The sequence below is a fragment of the Eubalaena glacialis genome, chromosome 2, assembly GCF_028564815.1.
Source record: "Eubalaena glacialis isolate mEubGla1 chromosome 2, mEubGla1.1.hap2.+ XY, whole genome shotgun sequence".
Lineage (NCBI taxonomy): Eukaryota > Metazoa > Chordata > Mammalia > Artiodactyla > Balaenidae > Eubalaena > Eubalaena glacialis.
In genome coordinates this window covers 80226919-80237536 of record NC_083717.1, presented here as the reverse complement: position 1 = coordinate 80237536, position 10618 = coordinate 80226919, and positions in this window count along the sequence as shown.

Sequence of the window (10618 nt, the reverse complement as noted above, 5' to 3'; positions counted from 1 at the left end):
TTTCCTTAATTTCTCTTTCTGAACTTCCATTGTGATTGTATAGGAATGCAAGAGATTTCTGTGTATTAATTTTGTATCCTGAAATCTTACTGAATTCATTGATGAGCTCTAGTAGTTTTCTAATAGCATGTTTAGGATTTTCTATGGATAGTATCATGTCATCTGCAAACAGTGACAATTTTACTTCTTTTCCAATTTGGATTCTTTTTATTTCTTTTTCTTCTTTGATTGCCATGGCTAGGACTTCCAAAACTATGTTGAATAATAGTGGCAAGAGTGGACATCCTTGTCTTGTTCCTGATCTTAGAGGAAATGCTTTCAGCTTTTCACCATTAAGAATGATGTTTGCTGTGGGTTTGTCATATATGGCCTTTATTATGTTGAGGTAGGTTCTGTCTATGCCCACTTTCTGGAGAGTTTTTATCATAAATGTGTGTTGAATTTTGTCAAAAGCTTTTTCTGCATCTATTGAGATGATCATATGGCTTTTATTCTTCAATTTGTTGTGTACAACACTGATTGATTTGCGGATATTGAAGAATCCTTGCATCCCTGGGATAAATCCCACTTGATTTTGGTGTATGATCCTTTTAATGTGTTGTTGGATTCTGTTTGCTAGTATTTTGTTGAGGATTTTTGCATCTATGTTCATCACTGATATTAGCCTGTAATTTTCTTATTTTTTAATTTATTTGTTTATTTATTTTTGGCTGCATTGGATCTTCTTTGTTGCACGCGGGCTTTCTCTAGTTGCAGCAAGCAGGGGCTATTCTTCGTCACGGTGAGTGGGCTTCTCATTGCAGCAGCTTCTCTTGTTGCAGAGCACAGGCTCTAGGTGCGTGGGCTTCAGTAGTTGTGGTGAACAGGCTTAGTTGCTCTGCAGCATGTGGGATCTTCCTGGACCAGGGCTTGAACCCATGTCCCCGCATTGGCAGGCAGATTCTTAACCACTGCACCACCAGGGAAGTCCTAGCCTGTAATTTTCTTTTTCTGTGGTATTTTTGTCTCCTTTTGGTATCAGGGTGGTGGTGACCTCAATAGAATGAGTTCGGGAGTGTTCCTTCCTCTGTAATTTTTTGGAATAGTTTGAGAAGGATGGGTGTTAGCTCTTCTCTAAATGTTTGGTAGAATTCGCCTGTGAAGCCATCTGGTCCTGGACTTTTGTTTGTTGGGAGTTTTAAAGTCACAGTTTCAATTTCAGTACTTGTGATTGGTCTGTTCATATTTTCTATTTCTTCCTGGTTCAGTCTTTGAAGGTTGTACCTTTCTAAAAATTTGTCCATTTCTTCTAGGTTTTCCATTTTGTTGGCATATAGTTTCTTGTAGTAGTCTCTCATGATCCTGTGTATTTCTGTTGTGTTGTAGCTTCTCCTTTTTTGTTCCTAATTTTATTGATTTGGGCCCTCTCCCTTTTTTTCTTGATGAGTCTGGCTAAAGGTTTATCAATTTTGTTTATCTTCTCAAAGAACCAGCTTTTAGTTTCATGGACCTTTTCTATTATTTTCTTCATCTCTATTTCATGTATTTCTGCTCTGATCTTTATGATATCTTTCTTTCTACTAACTTTGGGTTTTGTTCGTTCTTCTTTCTCTATTTGCTTTAGGTGTAAGGTTAGGTTGTTTATTTGAGATTTTTCTTGTTTCCTGATGTAAGATTGTATTGGTATAAACTTCCCTCTTAGAACTGCTTTTGTTGCATCCCATAGGTTTTGGATTGTCATGTTTTCATTGTCATTTGTCTCCAGGTATTTTTTTATTTCCTCTTTGATTTCCTTGGTGATCCATTGGTTGTTTAGTAGCATATTTTTTAGTATCCACGTGTTTGTGTTTTTTAGGGGTTTTTTTCTTATAGTTGATTTCTAATCTCATAGCATTGTGGTTGGAAAAGACCCTTGATATGATTTCAGTTTTCTTAAATTTACTGAGGTTTGCTTTGTGGCCCACCATATGATCAATCCTGGAGAATGTTCCATGTGCACTTGAGAAGAATGTGTATTCTACTCTTTTGGATGGAATGTTCTGTAAATATCAATTAAGTCCATCTGATCTAATGTGTCATTTAAGGACTGTGTTTCCTTATTGATTTTCTTCCTGGATGATCTGTCCATTGATGTAAGTGGGGTGTTAAATTCCCCCACTATTATTGTGTTACTGTCAATGTCCCCTTTTATGGCTGTTAGCATTTGCCTTATATATTGAGGTGCTCCTATGTTGGGTGTATATATGTTTATAATTATTATGTCTTCTTCTTGGATTTATCCTTTGATCATTATGTAGTGTCCTTCCTTGTCTCTTGTAACAGTCTTTATTTCGAAGTCTATTTTGTCTGAGTATTGCTACTCCAGTTTTCTTTGGATTTCCATTTGCATGGAATACCTTTTTCCATCCCCTCACTTTCAGTCTGTATGTGTCCCTAGATCTGAAGTGGGTCTTTTGTGGACAGCATATATATGGGTCTTATTTTTGTATTCATTCAGCCAGTTTATGTCTTTTGGTTGGAGCATTTAATCCATTTACATTTAAGGTAATTATCAACATGTAAGTTCTATTTCTATTTTGTTAATTGTTTGGGGTTTGTTTTTGTGGGTATTTTTTCTTCCTTTCAGCTTCTCTTGTGATTTGATGACTATCTTTGGTGTTGTGTTTGGATTGCTTTTTCTTGTGTGTGTGTATCTATTACATATTTTTGGTTTGCAGTTCCCATGAGGTTTTGATATAGCAGTCTACATATGAACAAGATTGTTTTAAATTGCTGGTCTCTTAATTTCAAATGCATTTCCAATATCCTGCATTTGTACTCTCTTCTTCTCATGATTCCTGGTTTTGATATCATATTTGTGTATGGATGATTTCCTAACTTTACTGTATGTTTGCCTTTACCAGTGACCCTTCCCATTTGTAATTTTCTTTTTTCTACTTGTGGCTTTTTCTTTTCTGCCTAGAGAAGTTCCTTTAGCATGTGTTGTAAAGCTGGTTTTGTGGTGCTGAATTCTATTAGCTTTTGCTTGTCTGTAAAGCTTTTGATTCCTTGGTCGAATCTGACCGAGAGCCTTGCTGGGTAGAGTATTCTTGGTTGTAGGTTCTTCCCTTTCATCACTTTAAATATATCACGTGAGTGCATCGTGCATGCTCCAGGAGAGAGGTGGTGTCAGAGCCTAAAGATTTTTGCTGAGTTTCCCTGAGAAGTTTCTGGAAAGTCAGAGCTCAAGGGAAGCTGGGGGATGGAGAGTGCAGGGAAGCAAGCATTTGAGAGAAGGAAAAGCAAAAAATCCAAAGCACACTGCCACTGCCCTGCCTCCATCCATCAAGTCATGACCAAAGCAAAGCCCAAGCCCACCAAGACCCTCATGCCTTGGGGAAAAGCATGGGGATGACAGCAGCCGCTCCTTCCTCTGCCTGTGCCCAGCCCCCAATGCCCCTCACCACAGGGAGAAGGGAGAGGGCAGGAGGGAATGATGAAAATCCTAAGACACTCACTGGGTGTTTGCATGGTGGAGCGAAAGCTGACATCCACGCTCTAAAGTGCCTGCATGCAGTGGGCCACTGGTGGCTCTTCACTGCTCTCTTGGGTGTGGACTCAGTGCGTTGGAATTCAACATGGCTACCGAAGGCCTGCTATGGGGCTTTGGCCCCTTTTCCTTAATTTCTCCTCATCAGGGGACTCTTTGATTCCCCTTTCCTATCTTTACTTTGGTGACCTGGAGTTAAGCTGTGAGTGTGGAGACCCTAGGAAAGGGGTGCTCCCTCCCCGCATCCAACCAAAAGGGTGTCCTTGGCAGACAAGTGTCACCCAGCAGGTGTGCCATGCTCAGTTCTTTCCAGTTTGTATGCCCTTAAGTAAGAGCCTCCTGAAGAGGGGGCTGTTTGGAAGGGAAAAGGCAACCCAGGCACAAAGTTGCCAAGTCTTTTGGACTTGAGAGGGCAGAGGATGGTGCTGCTGGGTGGGGTGGCATGGGAAGGCCAGGGTGTCTCCACGTGACCACGGAGGTATGCCTGTGCCCGAGGAGGGCTGGGGCTCCCGACTGCCATCAAGAGGAAGCTCAGGCTTGCATTGCTGTGCTAGGGATGGGGTCCATGGCACCTTTAATTTCTCTGCAGCACCTTTAATTTCCCCGCCAGTGTCCACTTGGGGCCTGGCCCAGCTGCCATCTTGTGACGCAGCTGCCATTTTGAGGCATGGCCGCCGTTTCGCCCAGCCATGGGGGCTGTGTGGTGGGGGAAGGGCGCGCTGCCAAAGAGGGGTGGGGCTGACAACTGGACATGTGCTGCCCCCAGGAGCAAAGGCGGGCAAGTCCCCTTTGTTCTTCTTCTGGGCTCAGGGCTGGGCTTGGGCTCTGCCACAACCCTCTCCAGACACAGGCCAGGTTCATGCGGTGTGTGAACCTCTAAAAAGCACAGAGAGGCATGTGTGGAGTCCCAAATCCTTCTTGCTCTCTAAGCCCTTGAAAAGTGGGATTTCTCATGCCCACCCTTGCAGTGTGATAGGGATTGATTTTATGAGACTGTGCTCAGAACTCGAGCATGGGAAGCTGTAATTTCACTCTGAGAGAGAAGGTGCTTTCTGCAGCCCTGTGCTGCTGGGAGTAGTAAGCCCACTGGAATGCCATGCCTTGAACCACAATGGCATTCTGCAAATAAAAGTTAAACTGCAGACCCGGGAGACCCAACAATGGTGCTAAACACCAGTGTAACTGAGAAGTCAGTCTCCTTAAAAAAGAAAAAAACAAAAGGTAGTGTCTTTGGAGTGCCATCAGCCATAGAAAAAGGGAGATGTTGCTTTTCATTGGCTGGCTTTGAAGCACGCACTGTGCAACTATTTTCAGATCATGTTTATTCCATTATTTATATGTGAGCTATAAACTGGAACAATGGATTGGAATATCTTATTTCTGTCTGTTGAGAACATCTTCCATTTAACTTCTTTTTAAAATCCCTTATGAGTATGTAAATAACAAACTGACTCAATAAAATCTGTTATGTGCCAAAAATAAATAAATATCAATATCTATCTATCTATCTATCTATCTATCTATATCATGCCACTCCCCTCTGGCCTGCAGAGTCTCTGCTGAAAAATCAGCTGATAACCTTATGGGGATTCCCTTGTATGTTATTTGTTGCTTTTCCCTTGTTGCTTTTAATATTTTCTCTTTGTCTTTAGTTTTTGTGAGTTTGATTAATATATGTCTCGGCATGTTCCTCCTTGGGTTTATACTGTATGGGACTCTCTGCACTTCCTGGACTTGAGCGAGTGTTTCCTTTCCCATGTTAGGGACGTTTTCGGCTATAATCCTTACAAATATTTTCTCAGGCCCTTTCTCCCTCTCTTCTCCTTCTGGGACCTCTAGAATGCATTGGTACATTCAGTGTTGTCCCAGAGGTCTCTGAGACTGTCCTCATTTATTTCCATTCTTTTTATTCTGTTCTGCAGCAGTGATTTCCACCACTCTGTCTTCCAGATCACTTATTTGTTCTTCTGCCTCATTTATTCTGCTATTGATTCCTTCTAGTGTATTTTTCATTTCAGTTATTGTATTGTTCCTCTCTGTTTGTTCTTGTAGCTCTTTGTTAAACATTTCTTATCTTCTCAGTCTGTGTCTCCATTCTTTTTCTGAGATCTTAGATATCTTTACTATCATTAGTCTGAATTCTTTTTCAGGTAGATTGTCTATCTCCACTTCACTTAGTTGTTCTTCTGGGTTTTTACCTTGTTCCTTCGTCTGGAACATGTTTCTCTGCCATCTCATTTTATCTAACTTTCTGTGTTTGTGATCTCCTTTCCACAGGCTACAGGATCATAGTTCCTCTTGCTTGTGCTGTCTGCCCCCTGGTGGGTGAGGTTGGTCCAGGGGCTTGTGTAAGCTTCCTGGTGGGAGGGACTGGTGTGCCTGCCCACTGGTGGGTGGATCTGGGTCTTGTCCCTCTGATGGACAGGGCTACGTCAAGTGATGTGTTTAGAGGTGGCTGTTAGCTAAGTACATCTTTAGGCAGCCTGTCTGATGATGCGTGGGGCTGTGTTCCCCCCCTTCCTTGCTGTTTGGGCTCAGGTGTCCCAGCAGTGGAGTCTGCAGACTATTGACTTGGGCCAGGTCTCAGTGCCAAAATGGTGACCTCCAAGAGAGCTCATGATGATTGATATTCCCTGGGGCCAAGCCACCAGTGTCCTTCCCCCCACAGTGAGCCACAGCCAACCCCTGTCTCCCCAGGAGACCCTCCAAGACACACAGGTATGTCTGGCAGAGGCTCCTATGGAGTCACTGCTTTGTGCTGTGTCCCAGTGCACATGAAATCTTGTGTGTGCCCTCTGAGAGTGGAGTCTCTGTTTCCCCCAGTCCTGTGGAGCTCCTGCATTCAAGCCCCACAGGACTACAAAGCCAAATGGTCTCAGGGTTCCTCCTCCCAATGCCAGATCCTCAGGCTGGGGAGCCTTACATGGGGCTCAGCACTCTCACTCCTGTGAGAGAACATCTGCAATATAATTATTTTCCAGTTTGTGGGTTGCCCACTCGGCAGGTATAGGATTTGATTATATTGCAAAAGCACCCCCTACTGTCTCATTGTGACTTCTTCTTTGTCTTTGGATGTAAAATATCTTTGTTGGTAGGTTCCAGTCTTTTTTGTTGATGGTTGTTCAGCAGCTAGTTGTGATTTTGGTGTTTTCATAAGAAGAGGTGAGCTTAAGTCCTTCTACTCTCCCATCTTGTCCAGAATCAAGGGGCTGCTTTTAGTTTGGATGCTTGCTGCCTCTTTCCTCAGTGTGTGCTCCATTGTCCCCTTGATAGGTGGTGTGCAGGTGCGGCGGCCTGCACTGGGAGAGGTGCACTCTCCCAGTACGGCAGGGGCAGCGATTGGCACCCACTCACAGGTCTCCCAGCCATGGCAGCGGCCCACGCACTCCCAGGACAGCAGGAGCAGTGCTTGGCACCTGCTCCTGTGTCTCTTAGTGGCGGTGACAGGCCGTACACTCCTGGGATAGCAGAGGCAGCAATTAGTGCCTGCTGCTGCCCATGTGCACTCCTACAGGTCTTTTGCCTCCTTAGGTAGGTTTATACCTAGATATTTTATTCTTTTTGATGAGATGGGAAATGGGATTGTTTCCTTAATTTCTCTTTCTGATCTTTCGTTGTCAGTGTATATTTATATGATTTCAATCTTAAATTTATTGAGGCTTGCTTTGTGGCCTAACATAATCTATCCTGGAGAATATTACATGTGCACTTGAAAAGAATGTGTATTCTGCTGCTGTTTGATGGAATGCTCTATAAACGTCTATTAGATATATCTGACTAATGTGTGGTTTAAAGTGCAGTATTTCTTTATGGATTTTCTGTCTGGATGATGTATCCTTTAATGAAAGTGGGATATTGAACTCCCCTACTATTATTGTACTGCTTATATATTACTCCTTTCATGTATGTTAACACTGAATTTATATATTTAGGTGCTCCTATGTTAGCTGCATAAATATTTACTGGTTTTGTTCTACTGATAAATTGAACCCTCTATCATTATATGATGACCTTCTTTGTTTCCTGTTAGTCTTTGACTTAAAGTCTGTTTTGTCTAATGTAAATTTAGCTACCTTGCCTTCTTTTGATTTCCATTTGTTTGGAATATCTTTTCCAATCCTTTCACTTTCAGTCTATGTGTATCCTTAAAGCTGAAGTGAGGTGTTTTGTTTGTTTTTTGTTTTTGTGTGTGTGTGTGTGTTTTGTTTTGTTTGTTTGTTTTGGCTGTGCCGCACAGCTTGTGGGATGTTAGTTCCCTGACCAGGGAGTGAATCCATGCCCTCAGCAGTGAGAGCATGGCATCCTAACCACTGGACCACCAGGGAATTCCCTGAAGTGAGTTTCTTGTAGGCAGCATATAGTTGGGTCTTGGGTTTTTTTCATCTTTTGTTTTGTTTTTGGTTTTGTTTGTTTTATCCATTCAGCTACTTTGTCTTTTGATATGAGAATATAGCCCATTTACATGTAATGATTGATAGAAATGGACTTGATATTGCTATTTTGTTGTTTTTCTGGTTGTTTTGTAACTGCTTTGTTCTTTTGATCCTCTCGATTTCTTCCTTTGCGATTTAATGATTTTCTGTAGTGGTATTCTTAAAGTCATTTCTCTTTATCTTCTGTGCATCTACTACAGGTTTTTGCTTTGTGGTTACCATGATGCTTACATAAAATACGTCTATTTTAAGCTGACAACATAACTTTGAAGCTCTACATTTTTACACTCCCCCACCACATTTTTGTCACAATTTGTCTTTTTATGTTGTGTAACCATTAACAAATTATTGAGGTTATTATTAATACTTTGGTCTTTTAATCCTTATAGTAGAATTATAAGTGACTTACCCATCAATGTTATAACTTTACAGTATTCTGAGTTGAACTATATAGTTACTTTTACCAGTGAGTTTTATGCCTTCTTATGTTTCTCTTTACTAATTAGGATCACTTAATTCCAGCTTGAAGAACACTTCAATATGTCTTGTAAGGCCAGTCCAGTGGTGATAAACTCCTTTAGCTTTTGTTTGTCTGGAAAACTCTCTCTCCAAATCTGAAGGATATTTTTGCCAGAGTATTCTCCGTTGGCAACATTTTCTTCCTTTCCTTTCCCTCTTTCTTTCCTTCTTTCTTTCCTTCTTTCTTTTCTTCTTTCTTTCCTTCTTTCTTTCCTTCTTTCCCTCCTTCCTTCCTTTTCTTTCTTCCTTTCTTTTTTTCTTTCTTCTACTTTGAAAATATTCTGCCACTCACTTCTGTCCTGCAAAGTGCCTGCTAAAAAATCCATTGATGGTCTTATGGGGGTACATATACAACTTGTTGCACGAAACAAGTTGCTTTTCTCTTGCTGCTTTTAAGATTCTTTCCTTTTCTTTATCCTTTGGCAGTTTAATTATAATGTGCCTTAAATGGGTCTCTCCGAATCCTCTTTATTTGGAACACTCTGGCATTCATAGATCTGTAAGTCTGTTCCCTTCCCCAGATCAGGGAAGTTATCAGCCAATATTTTTAAAAATAAGCTTTCTCTCTCTCTCTCTCTCTCTCTCTCTCTCTCTCTCTCTCTCTCTCTCTCTCTCTCTCTCTCCCCTCCTTCTAGGACCCCTTTAATGCATATAAACGTGCTATGATGGTATCCCATAAGACCCTTATGATATCTTCACCTTCTTCATACTTTTTGGGTTTTGCTTCTCTGGATGAATTCCATCGCCCCTGTCTTTAAGTTCACTGATCCATTCTTCCACTTGCTCTCATCTGCTCTTGGATCCCTCTATTGAATTTTTTAGTTCAATTTATATTTTTCAGCTCTGTGATTTGTTTTGTGCTTTTCTGCATTTTCTCTCCCATTTTTGAAATTATCGTTTTGTTGTGCATTTGCTGTCTGACCTCAGCATCTTTATGACTGTTATTTTGAATTCCATCAGGTACTTTACCTTTCTCCATTTCATTAAGATCTTTTTCTAGGGATTATCTTCTTTTGTTCAGAACATACTCCTCGATTTCTTCATTTTCCTTGATTCTTTATGTTGATTTCTGATAAAACAGCCACCTTTCCCAGTCTTGACAGAATGGTCTTGTGTAGGAGATAAACCTCATCTATCAGCCTGACCCCAGCCCCTGGTTCTCTCAAACCTCTGTGATCTTCCAAGCTGCCTTCTTTGTTCTGAATGGCTCCCAGTACTTGAGGGTGTACCAAGATCTGTCAATATCCTAAAGTGGAGGATCTCAGCCAGAACCTAGATACAGACTGATTAGCAGGCAGACCCTTAGGCGGCAGCTGGGAAAGTTTTTAGTTAAGCCCCTTCTAGGGAGAAACTGGGAGATAAGAATTTCTGCCTGCTCCCTCTGCTCTAGGCCCACATATATAGATGCAGGGGTCAAGGGGTGCTTCTGTGCCCATTAAGAACTGCTTCTTTGTTTGCTACTATCCTGTAGGACTCATGAATGCAAGCCCTGCTAGTTATCAGAGCCAGGCAATATAAGGGCCCATCCCACAGGCAGCAGCACAAAAGCTGGGCACAGATATGTGTATAAGCTCCTTCCATGGTGACAGTGGCAACTTTGAGGGGCTATAGGGAGAGGCTATAGCAGAGGAGGTGTCCGACAGTTTCCTGTCTCCAGGAAACATAGCTAGTGCCTAGATGTGTCCTAAAGTAGAAGCCTGACCCTAAGGCAGTAGCTTTCAAAGTATGCACATACACTCCTTTCAGAGAAAGATTGGGAAACTGGTGATTTTTGCCTGCTTTTGCCACACAGAGCCCAGGGGGTATAGCCACAGCCAGTGCTCACACACCCATTAACAACTGCTCCTTTGTTTGCTATAGTCTTGTGGGTGCAAGCCTGATTGGCTTTCAGAGCTAGGTGTTTTGGAGGACCCACTCCTCAGGTGAGAATCTTTAAAGCTGGGACACCAGATGGGAGGTTCAAACCCTTTACTCCTCAGGGAGAAGCTGGAAGTTGGGAGTTTCTACCTGACTGTATGGTATTGTGCTGGGGGTGGGGTTTATGGTGAGTGTCTCAGCCTTCCATTTCAATGTGGGTTTTGTTCATTCACCAGTGTATTAAGAGTCATTCAGCTAGTTTCTAAATTTCTTTCAGAGTTGATTGCTCTGCGTGTCCATG